We start from the raw sequence: 16,600 nt of genomic DNA on the forward strand, positions 1-16,600 counted from the left end.
TCTCATGTGTTCCATAGTCCTGCAGTCCTTTGCGGTGTTCCCTTTTCTCTGCTTTTCAGTTTTGATGGCTTCCACAGCTGTGTTCTCTGGCTCAGAGACCCTTTCCTTGGCTGTGCTCAGCATCCCGACACAGCCTATCTGCTAATGCATCTGAAATCTCTAACACTTTGGAGAGTCTTCCCTGGTCATTCCACCTCTGGCCCACAGCGTCTATATTTGCTGTCTTCTGCTGTTTCCACTGAAGCCCTTGGCATTTCACTCACACTTTAAAGTCCCTTTCAGTGTGACAGGCTCAGCACGGTTGCTGTGTCTGGCCCTGGTTGGAATGCTCATCCTCATCTTAAGCGGTTGCCCTGTCCTAGTTTTGGTTTGTTTGTGTTTTAGTATGCTGTACAGTCTTGGTTTGTAACACGGGCACAAAATGCCTTTTAAATGTATCTGCTTTGGCAATGTGGTGGTAATATTGTGAGCTTTTGAAACTTTAAAGCTCTCCCCCAGTGACACACCTCCTCCAACAAGGCCTTGCCTCCTAATCCTTCCCACACAGTTCTACCAACTGGGGACCAAGTCCTAGAAAGCCAATGACTGAGCCTATGGGGCTCTCAAACCACTGCAGTCCACATAACTATCAGCTCAGAGGTCACACAGTCAGAAAACTCAGGCACACTCTTAGTTTGTTACATGTTCATACTTACCAATAAATTTTCAGAGAGTTATCCATGTCCCTAAGAAAAAGAAGACAAGAAAAAAGTTGTGGAAAACATACAACTAGAGCTGGGGAGAGAGTTCAGTGGTTGTTACTGCACAAGCATGTGGACTGAAGCAAGCAGAGGCTGGGGCCCAGAACCCACATGTATGCTGCATTGGCGTACAGGCTTACCCTACTACCATTTTAGGGGGGCAAAGACAGGATCTCTGCAGAAAACTGGCTAGGGAGATTAGGGTCTGGGTTTGACTGAGGAACCCTGTCTCAATCAATAAGGTAGAAGAGTAACTGAGGAAGATTCCCAATATCAACCTCAGATCTCTGTATGCGCGCGCGTGCACACACACACACACACACAAACACACACACACCTCTCTCTCCCTCTCTCTCTCTCTTTCTCACACACACACACCTCTCTCTCTCTCTCTCACACACACACACACACACACACCTCTCTCTCACACACACAACCTCTCTCTCTCACACACACACACACACCTCTCTCTTTCTCTCTCTCTCTCTCTCTCACACACACACACCTCTCTCTCTCTCACACACACACACACCTCTCTCTTTCCCTTTCTCTCTCTCTCACACATACACCTCTCTCTCTTTCTCTCTCTTTCTCTCTCTCTCTCACCTCTCTCTCTCTCTCTCTCTCTCTCTCTCTCTCTCTCTCACACACACACACACACACACACACACACAAATATGTACCTACACATGGATGGGCAGGCATACATGCCCATGCCCATGCACGTGCATGAACACACACATACACAATTCTCTCACACACGCACACACACATACACACACACACATCTCACACACATACACATTTTTGAAAAGACAAAAGAAACCTCCCCACATATAGCTGCTTCACAAATGGTTAGGTATGAAAAATAACTTTCCTCGTGCAGAAGAAAAGAAAGTCACTAACGAAAGAGAGAAGACCAGTGGGTTTCTCAGCTCCAGTGGCTGTCACCCCAAGTGACTATGGTAGGAAGAAATCTGACATGGACCAGTTTCACCCCAGCATCATCCATACCCTGGAGTGGGGTGCAACCGATGGTACGTTACACACTAAACATCAAGTTTCCAAATCAGTAGATTAAAGTTACTCAAAAAGGGAGATTGTCCTCAGTAAGCAGGGCTCATTGAGTGACATTTTAAGACATTTTAAGAGAGAAAGAATGAAATTTTTTTTTTTGCTGATTTTAAAGAGGCAAACAACCATGGTGGAACAGGACATAGAGCTGGGACCTGAATATGGTCTCAGCTTGGAGCACCCTTGGCCAATAGCAAGCAAGAAAATGAAGACCTGGGTCCTAGAAAAGCAGGAACTCGCTATAAATTCTACCCACCACCAATTGGGGGAAGGCTCCCAAGAGAACTCTGAATTATAAATCACTGATGAGCTGGAGCTGAGATGGCCACCTAGGAGCAAGGACTCCAGTTACACATTGCTTTTCGCCTGGAATGCTTGATTACCTGCAGGTCTTTGAGAGAACAAATATGCATTCCCTTAAATAGCAATGTGATGGTAGTCATTCAGCAACAGAGAACTAATACAGTCGCCTTGGACAAAAAGTAAGTCCAGTCTTACTGCCGTGAAATGAGATAGACATAAATCACCAGGTTTCTGGTTATAAAACACTACATTTTTATCATGCTGTGTAGATAAAAATCAAAGCTGTTTTGTGATAATATCAGCGGAAACTGCATTACTGAAACAGAAAACACTGGGGAGTAAGATTCCTTTGGAGCACTGGTTTCATCCAGATCTCAGGGTGTTGGCAGAATGATCTACCATACAATTTTATGTCTAGAACATTTTGTAGGTATTTTGTACCATAAATAAGAACCCCGGGGCAGATTTACAAAGAAGTATTTGTTTTACAGGCTTGAATGAAATAGTAAGCCATTGAGCAATGGCGATGGAGAAGGCTTTGAAGGTGGAGATTAGTCAGTGTGATAAATGGTTTCCCAATGCTGGCCAGGAGCAGCATGGGGTATAAGATCAAGTCTTGCACTGTCATCTTATCAAGCTTCTGTGAAGATGAATTTGTGTTGGGAGAAATTGCATATATGTGGGGACCCAGAGCAGTGGAGCCCGCTGCCCAGGCCAGCATCTTGTCTCAGACTTAGCTATTGGAGAAGATGGTTTGCAAGAACATGACAATATTAACATCTCTACTAGGCCCTTCAAAAGCAGATTAAGAATCTTAAGACAGCAGCTAAGAATTCTCACATAGTACCTGCATTGCGCCTTCACAAGACAAGGCCTGTCAATAATCAGACATGAACAGAGGAGGGTTTGCAGAGGGAGGGGGAACCCCGGCTATTTGCTAATGATAGATTCACGGAGAGGCCAAGGAGGTGGGGGAGGACAATTGTTGCTTCCAGTTGTGAACCTACTTGTCACTCCACTTTGCCAATCCAATGTTCACTCAGGTGTCCTTGGTTAAACTAAATGGGTGGGTCATAAAACAAACTCCTAAGTGTGAACCTGGGAAAGGACAGATAGGGATTGGAAAGGGGTTGATAGCAATGGGAAGAGGGTAAGAGAGAGTGGGAGAGAGTAGTCCGAATACATTACATACATGTATGAAACTGTCAAAGAACAGTATTAGCCAATCCAATAGGTAAAAGTTGGTGAACTATACAGATTTCTTTAAAAATAAAAAGTTAGTGCATAGAATTCTACCCCAGGAAAGTTACATGTATTAATTTCCTGGGCTGACCAAAATATAAATGGCTTAAACAACAGAATTTATTCTCTCACATTTCTGGAGTTTACAAGTATGAAATTCAGAGAAAAGCCATACTACCTTGGGAAGCTGTAGGAAGGGCATTCTTTGGCTCTTTCAGCTTCTGGCAGTCCTTCATATTTCTTGGCATCTTTGGGATTCATGTTATGTTAATGTCAGGTATTCACTCTTCTTCCCGGGTCAGTGTATGTCTGACGACTGCTAGCCTTTCTCTTATAAGCTGATTTGCCATTCAACTTAGAGTCTCCCTGTGTAGTTCAGGATGGTCCTACTGCACGATCTCTAGCTACCTGGGCAGAGCCTCCATTTCAAGTAAGTCAAATGCACAAGTTCCATGCATTTGCAAGACCATATGCCTTTTCTAGGCCTCCACTCAGCACACACACATGGAAAGTTGTTCACCTCCTTCTCAAGTATTTGTTGAAGCTTTAACCACAGCAATCCAAAACATGACCTTCTTTGCAACAAGGTTGTTTGTTGACAATGTCATTACTTAAATCAAATGAAGGCACTGGGGTGAGATCTAACTCATTATAACCTACAGGGGAAACTTGGATGAAGACCTGGGCACACAGAAAGTGGCACATGAAGATGAAGGCAGATGCTGGCTGTGATGGCTTGTCTTGGAGTCACCTACACTACATCTGGAATAAACTAACATTCAAGTGGCTGGGCACACTTGTGAGGAATTTTTTCTTGGTTGGATCATTTGAGGTGTGAAGACTCACCCTAAATCTAGACCACACCTTCTGGTATCATCTCACATAAAAAGACACAGAAGAAGGAAGCTTTTGCCTTTCCCCCTGCTTGCCCTCAGTCTTGCTAGCAAGTCAATCTACCTTGCTTCTAAGGCATTCCTTTACTGGTTTTAAAGAACACTTCTCCAGGATTATAACCTAGACTGAAGACCAGCAGCTCTCTTGGAATCCTCTGGGGTTCCAGCACCAGACTGTGACAGCTGAGGCCAGATTCTTGGCCTCTCCATCAGGAGAGTCATTGTTGAACTAGTCAGATCACAGCCTGTAAGCCAGTCTAATAAGTCTCTCTCCCTCCCTCCCTCCCTCCCTCCCTCCCTCCCTCCCTCCCTCCCTCCCTCCCTCTCTCTCTCTCTCTCTCTCTCTCTCTCTCTCTCTCTGTGTGTGTGTGTTCTCTGTTCTCCTTTTTCTCTCTCTTTCTCTCTGTTCCAGAGACTTCTAACACAATGCCTTTATATTTCTGCATCTTAGGATTATCAAAAATTGCCAGGAGACCACCAGAAGTATGCAAGCATCATAGAATCAACTCTCCCCCACAGCCCTCATAAAGAATTAGCCCTGCAGATGCCTTAGCCCTACAGCCTGTAAAGCAGAGCTGTGATGATGATGTTTGCAGTTGCAAGCCACTCAGCTAGGGTACTTTACAACAGTGTTTCTTGCAGACTAACCCATCATATAGATGAATATCATTCACATTATGATATTTAAATTATGATTTTTATTTTAGTAATGTTGCATTCACTTATGAGCATTCTCCAGAAAGTGGCCCTTTTTATTTCCTACTTTACAGGTAACTGTAATGAGCAATTAAGTCTCCACACATTTCTCATTTTGTGCATTCTTTTGGATATGCCCTAATAAATAGAAATCCTTGTCAAAAGGTCTAGAAAAATAAAAAGGAAATGTGCTACTAAATTGCTTTTCAAAAAGTTTTGACACTTCCCCTTTTGTTATCTATTTGACTGGTGATTTTTGCATTTTGTATTTATTTTGTAACACTCCAGGTTGTGTGGTAGGCAAGAGCCTGGTGTGCCTCTGAGCTACATTCTCTGCCCATTTTTTATTCTTTCTTTCTTTTTTTTTTTGTTTTTGTTTTTGTTTTGTTTTGTTTTGTTTTGTTTTTTGAGACAGGATCTTCACTTTATTAGCTAGACTGTCCATGAACTTTCCAGGTAGCCCAGGCAGGCCTTGAACTTGCCACCCTCCTCCTGGCCCAGCATACTGAGAAGGTGGGGTTGCAGGTGAAAGATTTACATACCTTGTATTATCACTTTCCTGGATCATTTCAAGTACACTCACAGGATTTGAGTCTGAGAACACACTCAGATCTTTTTTAAGTGGTGTGTGTGCATTTGTGTGTGTGTGTGTGTGTGTGTGTGTGTGTGTGTGTCTGATCCTACCCATTTCTTTCTCTTGTTCTCACACAGTCACCTCTGCAAAACTGCCACTACCTCCAGGTTACACTTCCCTTAACACACTTAATTAAACAGAGTTCAGAAGCAGAGAATTCAAGAGAAGAGTGAATTTTTTAAAGGATGAAGTCACTCGCTTCATTAATTTCAACTTTTCGTGATTCAAAATTGGTGTCTTTAAGTGCAAGCTACCCTTCATAATGAGGAGAGCAACTTTGGGGTCGTATTCTTTCCCGTTTTCCTTAACTGGCTGTAAATTTGGAAGACTATCTTCCACATTGTGCAGAGAACTGGGGTGAGCATTGGCCATTTTCCCTTCTCCCTGGTTGAGGGGGAATTCTGCTCTCCTGCCTGCCCATCATTCTCCGACTTCCTGGCAGCTGTGGGGTTTCTGTCTACGATTTATCAATAACTAAATATAAATAAAAATTTAAAATGTAAATCTACCAAGAGGAGAAAGAAAACATTTTCTGGGGAAGTGCCAGAGATTGCCTCTGCCTGCTTCTCCCACAGTCCGGAATCCTTGATCCCTGCCCACCAGATAGGAAGAGCTGGGTTTCTGCTATCCAAACCCGACCTGGGAAGGAGGAAATCAAACCCCAGCCCTCCCTCCTCCTCCCCCCCCCCCCCCCTCCGCGCGCCCCGCGCCCTTGCCCGCACCTAAGGACCCCAGACTGTTTAAAAGCCGCTGAGCTGGTGGGTCCCTGCAATGCTCCTCCACAGCCTCCATCCACCTGGAGTGTGGTGCGGAAGAGCCAGATAAATGGGATCTGGGGCGCATTTTGTCAGTGCAACGGGGAGTGATTTTTCCTGCAATGAATCAAATCAGACTCTTTCTCTCTCTTCCCCTCCCTCCTTCCTCGGCTTTTCCAGACAGGGGCGCCCTCCCAGCCAACTTTCCCCTCACCCAACGATGCACACCAAGAGGGAACCACCCGAACGAAGCCCAGGCGATGCCATCTTCAGGGCCTGCGCGCCCGAGGCCCCTGCACTGCTCCCGCCCCGGGCAGAGGCCGCGGCTGGGTGCCCAGCGGCGACCAGGAAGGTCGGAGGGAGGGTGCGCTCCTCCCGCCCCACACCCAGTCTCGGAGCCGGATATATAGAGAGTCACGTTTGGGAGCCCCGAGAGCAGCAGCGCGGTTCAGAACAGCTTGAGAGACTCCAGCATCTCAGGGAGGATCCTGACCACCAGCCGGTGAGCCACCCGCACTGAAGCAGCAGGTACCTAGACGCGGGCTGGGAGGCCAGGAGGCTGGACTGGGGAACCTGAGGACTGTGGCTGCACAGCAGGCGGGTGCCAACAGAGAAACGGTGGCCCTGCAGGGTCCCTGGCCACTCATCAACCTCTGGGGTCCTGTAGGCGCAGGGCATCTGAGTCCTCCTAGGTGACATGGGCAGCCAGTGGAGAACTGGGAAAGGCTGATCAAGGTGAACATGGGGACCTCTCCAAGGGGCAGAGGCATCTGACTTGTCCCACCCAAGCCTTTCTGGTCTAGGAGCTATTCCTAGAGACAGTGTGGATTTCCAGGCCATGTGTGCTATGGCATGGTCTCCTTTCTTGTCCTCCCTTGTCCCACCCCAGGCTGTGAATATCCAGACCCTCCCACTCAGACTTTCCAGGGTCAAGGACCCCAGGTTGGAAAGGACTTGGGTGTCCAAGTAGGGTCTGTACCCTGTCAGAAGTTTCTGATTTCCCCAGGTGACTTGGGCATCATGGAGAGAACAAGGGGACAGGTGGCTTAAGGAAGCTCTAGTGGGTGACATTACCCCCAGGCAATTGCAGTCAGAACAACTCATGCCCAACCTAGGATGCCCTCTACCTGCCAGGCTCCTGACCCCAGTCTCCTTTCAGGATAAGATTATGAACATTTTTTTTTGTCTTCCATACATGATTTAGCGAGTGCCGAGCCACCACCATGATTCTCTCTTTCTCCGCAAGACTCTGGCTACCCTTTGAACCTTGTTGAGTGCTCTACTGTTTATGAGCAAGGGACCAAGTGAGCAGAGAACTCAAGAACATTGTGTGTTTCTGCTTGTTTGAGGCTGTACCCAGAGTTTGACACTGCAATGGAAATGTAATACTCAGCCTGTAGTTCCACAACTTGTCTCTCTGCATCTCCATTATGTGAGCTGGATATTTATTTCACTTGGGGCCATAGTTACTCTAAGTCACAAAGTAGGGCAAAGAAATTAAATAATATTTAAGGCAGCTTACAAACTGTTCAAGTAGTCAATTTCAGCAAACTTCACATCTATGGGTATTGGGGTGTCTAGAGATAGCCAAGAGGTTTCTCCTGAGCAAACTTCAAGGACAGTGATTTCATTCATAGTATTTCTGAGGGTCTGTGTCTTTATCTTACCCTTCCTTTATTTCTAAGGGCATCTTCCACGCCTGTCTTGAGAGATTCCCCCACTCACTCCAAGCCATAATGTTGGGCTGCAATTGTCTGTCAGCTAGAAGCAGCTCACAGTGAGCTGGTCAGTATCAACGCCACTAGGAGGAGGGTAAGTGATGACAAACCCTCCCAGGGAACCAAAATGTGACCCAGCTGCTGAAGAGAGATTGCTTCAGAGGGCTGAGAAGTCAATAGCTCGTCTGTGTGTATCACTTTAAGGTTTATCAAGAATATAGACATCTTGGGGGCTGCAGAGATAGTTCTGTGGTTAAGAGCACTTGCTGCCTCTCTTAGTCAGGGTTTCTATTGCTGTGAAGAGACGCCATGACCATGGCAACTCTTATAAAGGAAAACATTTATTTGGGGTGGCTTACAGGTTCAGAGGTTTAACCCGTTATCCTCATGGCAGGAAGCAGGGCAGCACGCAGGCAGACACGGTGCTGGAGAGGAAGCTGAGAGAGAGTTCTACATCTGGGTCAGCAGACAACAGGAAGAGGGCGACACTGGGCCTGGCTTGAGCATTTGAAACCCGAAAGCCCACCCTCAGTGACACACTTCCTCCTAATGCCTCTCCCTCAGCATTCAAATATGAGTCTGTGTGGGCCATTCTCGTTCAAACACCACACAGCTCTTTCAAGGACCTGCGTTTTCAGTTCCCAGCAATCACACGGGAGCTCACAACCATCCATGACTCCAGTTCTGGGGGTATCTGATGCCCTCTTCTGGCCTACTTGGGTACCTGGCATTATTACAATATACATGATGTAGGCACAATGCTTATGCATATAAATAAATTTAAATAAATAGAATTAATGTGTTAAAAAAGATTGCAGATACCCTGATCATATCATCATTTTCCTTATTTTCTCTTGAAGATCCATATTATATTTCTTTCTGGCAACATTTGGTCAGCCATAAGAATTCACTGTCTCAATGTATTCACTCATTCATCCATTCACCTTTGGCAGGGTCTCAATGTAGCCCAGGCTGGCCTTGAACTTTCTCTATAGCTGAAAATGACTTTGAATATATAACCTTCTTGTTTCTACTTCTAGAGTGCTGAAATTATAGGTATGTATCACATGACAAGTTTATTCAGTGCTAAGGGTGAATTCAGAGCTTCTGTGTGCTAGACAAGCACTCTTTCAACTGAACTATATCTCTAGGTCCTAAAGGCTTCACAAGTACCATCTCAGAGGATCATACCAGAGATCACTAGCCTACTTGCTCCTGCCAGCATGTCCTGATGATGTGGGCTCTGTGGGAACATTCACTAGTTGGCAAGGACACACTCTTCATGTTTTGTTTTGTTCAACAGACCACTCTGGGTGTCTAATAAAGAGTTATAAAATACAAAACCAAACACACTTTTAGAAAGTCACAGTTTCCTGATGCCCAAACATCCACATTCCATATGTCTAGCCACTTTTCATGGGACTAGTGTTGTGGAATTCAGACTCAAGAGTTGAGCTGAGCCCCACATCTAGAAGGTTACTTGGCTTAACCTTGGAGCTGTCACTACTGTCTTAAGAAGAGGTGTCACATCTTTATTTTGCACTGGGGTCTCATTCTAGAGCTTATGAGTATGGTGTTTTCTCACAGCAACCCTAATTCAAATGAGTTCCCTATAAGGGCTAAAGTTAACTTGTGGGCCCCACTTACTGAAGGACAGATGAGTTCCTGAAATGTTGGGGGATGTGGCTCTTGTGAAATAACAAGTCATGTATTTTCACTTCAATAACAAAGTTGCTTGCCCTAACTACACAGGATGTGCTTGATCACACTTAGGTAGGAAATATTAAGACAGGAAGTACATCATGATGTATGCTTACCCCCGATTGGACAAGGGCAGAAAGTACCATAGCCTTGTGGGGGTTTGCCTTTATGAGTACCTGACTGACCTAAATTCGGGGACCTTTCTTTGGGAATCCCAGGTATGGACCTTGCCAGTGTCCATCTTCCTGGCCAATACTAAATAACACTTGCTTCAACTTGATAATTATGGAGTTAGTCTTTCTCCTCACGATTTTCAGGTCGAACATTTCCCACCACAGACTGAGAATTTAACTGCTTCCTTGGGTACCTTTGAATACATCATTAAGCATCTCTTTATCTCAATTTCTTTACTGGTATGAGCATGACAAACTATTTATCTTAAAGGTATATGTATTACCTTTGGGCAAAAAAAAAGAGATAATTAAGCCATGCATGGTTGCATGTGCCAGTAACTCCAGTACCCAGGATGTGGAGTCAGTAGGACCATGAGTTCAAGGTCATCCTCAGCTACACAAAAAGATCTAGGCCAACCTGGCTAGCTAAGAACCTGCCTTGATTGAAAGGGAGAGAGATAATAGCTGCCGATGGGCCTACTGACCTTGAATAGTTTCATGTTAATAGAGATGGTATGAATGGGGACCTGTTTACTACATTTTTATGAGTAGCTTTAGGAATATTGATCAAGCTCTTTTAAGGGATTGTGCAACCTTTAGACTGCTTATATTTTGGTAATAAGAAAATCAAACGAAGAGCAGCTACATGGTAGGGTTTGATATTTTAAATATTGACTAAATGTTATGTATACAAGACTGGAATTGCCAGCTGAAGATAAAGGATAACTTCTTGGAAGATACTTGCTAAGATGAACTTAGCCTGAGTGATCCTCAGACAGAGCAGAGACTGAACAGTGAGTTACTGGTAACATTTTCTTTAGTAGTGTTGCTGTCTTCTTTGGATCATTTGATTACCTAAGAGCTGTCAATCAATTCAAGGCAACTTTTCCCAAGTTGTCCTCTGTAACTCTCATGCCTGCTAAGGGGGCATGAGGAGACCCTCCTTTGACAACTTGTCTCTGGTGTGGGACTTTTTAAAATTTCTTCCACAGAGCTTCCTGAAGCTTTGAGTCTGCTCTGGTGGGGACCATTGAAGGCTCTCCAGCTGCAGGCTATGCTAATCTATATTTTAAGGAAGTAAATCTATGAAAAATCGATAAGGAGAAGGGGCTGGAGGAATGAAGGATTAGAATCAGGGAGTGTTCAAGGCAAGAGTGCTGTGAAAAAGGCAGAGAAACTTGAGCCTTGAGTGCCATTGCAAGTCTGAGTGAGTTAAGGGGTGAGGGACTGGAGGTGGGATGAGGTAAGACAGCTTGAAATTAATTCTTCTGCACATACTTACTGCTGAGGGTTAAAGATTTCATTTACGTATTTCTATTTTTAATTGTGTGTGTGTGTGTGTGTGTGTGTGTGTGTGTGTGTGTGTGTGTGTGTTTAGGTATGCATATGAGTGCCAGTGGAAGCCAGAGCATCAGATGTTCCCTAGGGCTGGAATTACAGGTGGTTATGAGTTGCGCTCTCTAGGGACTAAGGTCCAAACCCTGCAAGAGTAGTGCCTATTCTTCCACTGAATCTTCTCTCCTGCCAAATGCTTAAATTCAAAGCAGTGGGTTCGCTGCCACTGCATTTCCAGTGCCCATAAGAACAGAAAAACAAAACAGAACTGTAGCAAGAATCTTAAAAGTTCTTATTATTAATAAAAATCAAACCTGAACCCAAGTATTGGGGTGAACACTGGAAGATCAGAGAGACAGAACAAGCCACAGCTAACCTCACCTGGCCAACTTCTCAGCTGACCTTGTTTCCTCAGACTGGAAGCCTCTGTGTCCTCATATCTGAATGGCTCTCAGCTGAACTGTGCTGCTCAAAACCTAAAAGCTTAACCAGCCAAATGCTTAACCAGCCAAATCTTCTAGTTTCTGGTCTTCACGACTTATATATCTTTCTGTTTTTGCCATCACTCCCTGGGATTAAAGGCTCACTTCTTGGGATTAAAGGTGTGTGTCACCATGCCTGGCTGTTTCCAATGTGGCCTTGAACTCACAGAGATCTAGGGATTTCTGTCTCTGGAGTGTTAGGATTAAAGGCGTGAGTGCCACCATTTTCTAGCCTCTGTATCTAGTGGCTGTCTGTTCTCTGACCCCAGATAAATTTATTAGGGTGCACAATATTTTGGGGAACACACTATCACCACACAGAACTGATGATCCCTGTTAGTAACTCTGAAAAGGACACTGGCTGAACAGGTAAGTGTGTAAGAAAAGAGAAGAAGGTTGCATTTCAGGCTCTTCTGCTGTTTAAATTATTTTTAAATCCACACTTGCATTTTATAACTTTTAAAGGTTATCACCACAACAGATATAGCTCCTGTTCTTCTGGCTTGAGCTTAGATGGGATATGTTATAATTTCCTAAAATGGCAAGAGCTAGGGAAGAAAGGACTGAGCCTCATCGGAAGGGTTTGTTCTAAAACACTGTTCACTTCCTTACTTGAAACCCTGCTCTCCTTTCTGTCAACAGAAGTGCCCCCAGACTGCCACCGGTAGGACAGCAGTTTCTTGGGATATTAGCAGTTAAGTGAAAGAGAAGAGGAAAAAGCTTTGGTGGTCAGATAACTCTGAAAAATATTTGATTTAACCCAGTTAAGAGGTTTTACTACAGGAATCCTGGGAGCCCATGATATCCTAATGAAGATTGAAAATCATCAAAGGCGAAGCATATCTCCTGTGGTATTTCCTAAACCTATGCCCTTCAAATGCTTCTGGTGGAGCATCTAACAGAGTCAGCATTTGAGAAATCTCAGCGTGAGAAATCCTGTGGGAACCACTGTCCTATATTAACAGATTAGTCTTTAACATCCACCACTCGATGTTAACTGTTAGCAGCTCTCCACTCTTTAATGCTTCTTCCTTGGGCAAAGCAAAGGCATGGAATCCTCCCTGTTAAGTGGATATGAAAACACTTCCACATGAATGAGCAGGTCCTGCAGTCTAATGAGAAGGAAACTGTTTTCTTCCAACATTGGTGAGTCTCATTTGGTCTCATTTGGTCATTGACATTTAAGGGAGGGACTAGGAGCAGTGAAGTCTTCTCAGGCAGGGTTTCTCACAGTCATGTTTTCATCTTCTGGGCCTCATCTGAGACTTAAAACCTACCAGGTTGATGTGGTGTGAGCGTTTAAGCAGCAATGGTTTTTGAAGTCTTGTACCTCCCTTTCCCTATTATCTGTAATATGTTGGTGGTGGGATGCAGGCAGGAGCACAGTCTGTGACTGCAGAATCTTGCGGTGGTGACAGTTCTTAAGGGGACCATGCAGCTTTGGACCCTCCAGTTTCATCTGCTCAGAACTCAAGTACTGAGCCAACAACAGCTTGGGGGGTCAAATTTGACTCCTGATTTTGTATGTCTTTCAAACTAGAAATGGTTCTTTTATTTTTTGGAAGTTAAAAATAATCACGACTATTCTGTGGCATGGGTAAATTACATGAAATTAGAGTTGATTTCAGATGAGGTCTTTTTCCACATGCTTGTCCCCACTGTTCCTGGAGTTGTTGACCCTGGAGTGGGTCAGAGCACATGCTCGTATGGATCTAACAAGCAAGGCTTGGCAAACCATCTTCAATGTGCCCAAAAAAGAGACAATAGTGAAAAGCAGAGAAGAGAGATTTAGTTAATGAGGCTGATCTGGGAAAAGGAACAAGAGAGGTCAAGAAATGTCTCTAAGTCCCTGGCTTGAAGGTTAGGTTTAAAATGGAAGATAGGAAGTACAGCTAAGAGAGCCCCAATAAGGTGTGGTCCCACCCATCCTCATTGTCCCAGTTCTAGTCTCTCCTGTAAGGTGACAGTCTGACAAACTGTAACAACTGCATCAAGTCTTTTCTTGGGAGGCAAGTTCCTCTTCTGGTTGGCACCAGGCTTCAGCCTTTTCCTTCTCCCAGCATGAGATTCCTAGGGAAATTCCAGTTTCTTGGAGACCATTGTTTCAATAGTCAGATAGCCAAGGGGAGCGGCACCAGAGTCTGCTCAGGACATCCGCATCCCAGCCAGGATGGTTATAATTCTGCACTTGAACCAGAGCAAAGGGTGCGACATGTTTCTTTGTGTAGCCAACAACATAACTAAGTAAATAATGAACAAAGTAGTCTTGCCTTAATTGTCAGGCATGGAGAGTTACAGTGGTTCACAGTGGTGCAGATTCAGTTGTGGTTTATGGAAAGTTTTGTTGGATGTTGCACCCTTAATCTCTGAGTGGAGCAAAAGCATTTTCAAGCTGCGGTTGATACAATATGTTCCTTATGGCTTTGGGACTTAATACCGTTTGGGGTTTGTTGTTGTTGTTGTTTCAGAAACAAGTTTTATGTCATTCTTTTAACTTTTTTCATTTCTTGAGATATTTTATATATGTATCATATAAACTGTATTATATTATAAATACATTACAATAATGATTTTGAGATTATATCATCTCCTCCTACCCTTTCCTCCTTCCAAACCCTCCCATATACCACTCCTTATTCATTCAAATTCATGGCCTCTTTTTTCATTAATTGTTGTTATGTACACACATAGCACATACATGCACACACACTCACTACACATACTCACTACACACACACACACACACACACACACACACACACACACACACACACTCCTAAATGCATAAATACAATCTGCTCAGTCTATATAATGTTACTTGAATGTATGTTTACATGGCTGACCATTCAGTATTGGGTAACAGTTGGTGTGAACTTCCCTGGGAAAGAGTGTTCCTCCCACACTCGGCACTCCTTGGTTGCCTGTAGTTATTCCGAGGCTTCATAAGCTTCCACTATTTGTGCTAGCATATCTATGGGTGTCTTCATTGCTCAGCCCATGTTTGGAAGGTAGAGTCATGTTGGTGAGAATGTATAGGTGTAAGCTTCTGACATTCCTAGGAGACACAATCTCAGTGAACTGGATCTGACCTGAAAGCCTCCTCCCTGAGGACCAGCTAATATGGTACCAGAAGATACCACGCAAGCTTTCAAAGGAGGGAAGCAACCAACATTCTTACTCAACTATGATGCCCATAAACCATATCAATGACCAGTATGGCACACTGACCCTAAGGGTATAGTAGTGGCAAATATATATTAGTGGAAGGCAATATCTTCCTAATTGGATGGAAGACCTGCTCAACAAGAGGGAAATCACGCTTGGTCCTGGAAACCGAGCCAACTACCCAGGACTAGTGAAGTCATGAATCTTGGGGGAGAAACCACAAGCACTCCTTTACTAACCCAGCATAATCCCTAACTCCATTCTAAATATCTGTCCTTATACCCACAGATAGGTGTAGTCCTCATCCCTCATCAAGAATACTGTTTTTGTTTTTATGACATTTTAACTTCCCAGACTTCTCCAAAGATGACCCCTAGTATAGCACAGCAGAATCCTGAAGATGGGAAGGGTAGGTAAGGAATTCCTGGGGATTTGTTATGAAAAAGCAAAGATATCTGCTTATCCTCAGTAGAACCATTGTTAGGCCTGTAGCTTTACTGGATAAAAACAGGATAACCGCAGGTGGCAAAGCAAATACTCTGAAAACCAAGGGACTGGACAAAGTCATTGTGGAAATGCCCTGTGTTTTAGGTCATCTTTCTTAATGGTACATGGTTCATCATAGGTCACCGAAAGGATGCATTCCACAAAAGTCAGCACAAGCCCAGGTTTATTGAGGTCGGGATGCTTGGAAATTAGGAAAACCATTAAATTATGTGTGCAGTTATGCCAGCAATACAAGAAAACCTACAGCAGTTTCTGGTGGTCTGAAGGTGTTTATTTCCCTCAACCAAAATGAGTGCCTTTATTATTGTTTCACCAGCAACTGACGCTTGTCAATCTCTCTCCTCGGAGGGATTATACCTTTGCCTCTTCCTTTTTCCTCTGCCGCGATTTGGGTCCAGTTCTACCCAGGCAACAGCTGTACCAGTGCTACTGGGTGTCTGTAAGATCACAGGATCTTTGTGCTTTGGATAAATTTAGGTCTCGGATTCTCTTAGGATGGAACAATTTTTTTTTTCAAATTGAATTTCCATGAGTCCCTATTACCCTGTATCACACCCTCTTGCCTACAATACATAGCACACACTGCACATAGCTTGTCTTAGCTAATAATATTCACACCCCGAAAAGTAGATTGTTTGAGGACCATATCTTATATTTGGCTCAATTCTCTTATCTTATCTTATAGAAAAGAAAAGCCTATCCATTTAATGCATGTGCATGTAGACTACAAAGGAAATCTTGTGACTCCAGAAGACAGGAGCACTCCACCCCATTCAGCTATTTATTCTTTGGTAATATTTACTAAATATTTACTGTGAGTCAGACAAGTTCCTTAGCTCTGCATTCGTGGTGAACTAGTTGTAGAACTTGCTCTCAAGCGTTAGTGCCCTCTAGTTTTGAGACATGCTAGTCATCAATACAAAAACACAGAACGCTGGTAGAACCTTACCTACTCTTCTTCAGCCTCCTGCCTAGCATGCATAACATGCTGGTTTGACCCCTAGTGCTGCCCAAAGTGTAGTGGCAGAGATGGCACTATAGTGGCAGTATAAAAGGAGTTCAGGGTCATCGCTGGCCACATGCATAGTTGGAGCCCCGCCTAGGCTACGTGAGACTCTGTTTACAAATCAACAAAAGGACATGATGGAAGGTGAGCTAAAATGCAATATGAGAAATTCCATT

General features: G+C 44.2%; 1 protein-coding gene across 1 annotated transcript in view; it reads left to right on the forward strand.

Moving 5' to 3' along the window:
• The first annotated feature begins 6,561 nt into the window (after positions 1–6,561).
• Positions 6,562–16,600, forward strand: part of Far2 (fatty acyl-CoA reductase 2) — a 123,164-nt gene continuing 113,125 nt past the window's right edge. The window contains exon 1 of the mRNA XM_016005186.3: positions 6,562–6,865. The gene's annotated coding sequence lies outside the window, so the exon portion shown is untranslated. The remainder of the gene's footprint in view (positions 6,866–16,600) is intronic.

The sequence above is a fragment of the Peromyscus maniculatus genome, chromosome 3 (assembly GCF_049852395.1).
Source record: "Peromyscus maniculatus bairdii isolate BWxNUB_F1_BW_parent chromosome 3, HU_Pman_BW_mat_3.1, whole genome shotgun sequence".
NCBI lineage: Eukaryota > Metazoa > Chordata > Mammalia > Rodentia > Cricetidae > Peromyscus > Peromyscus maniculatus.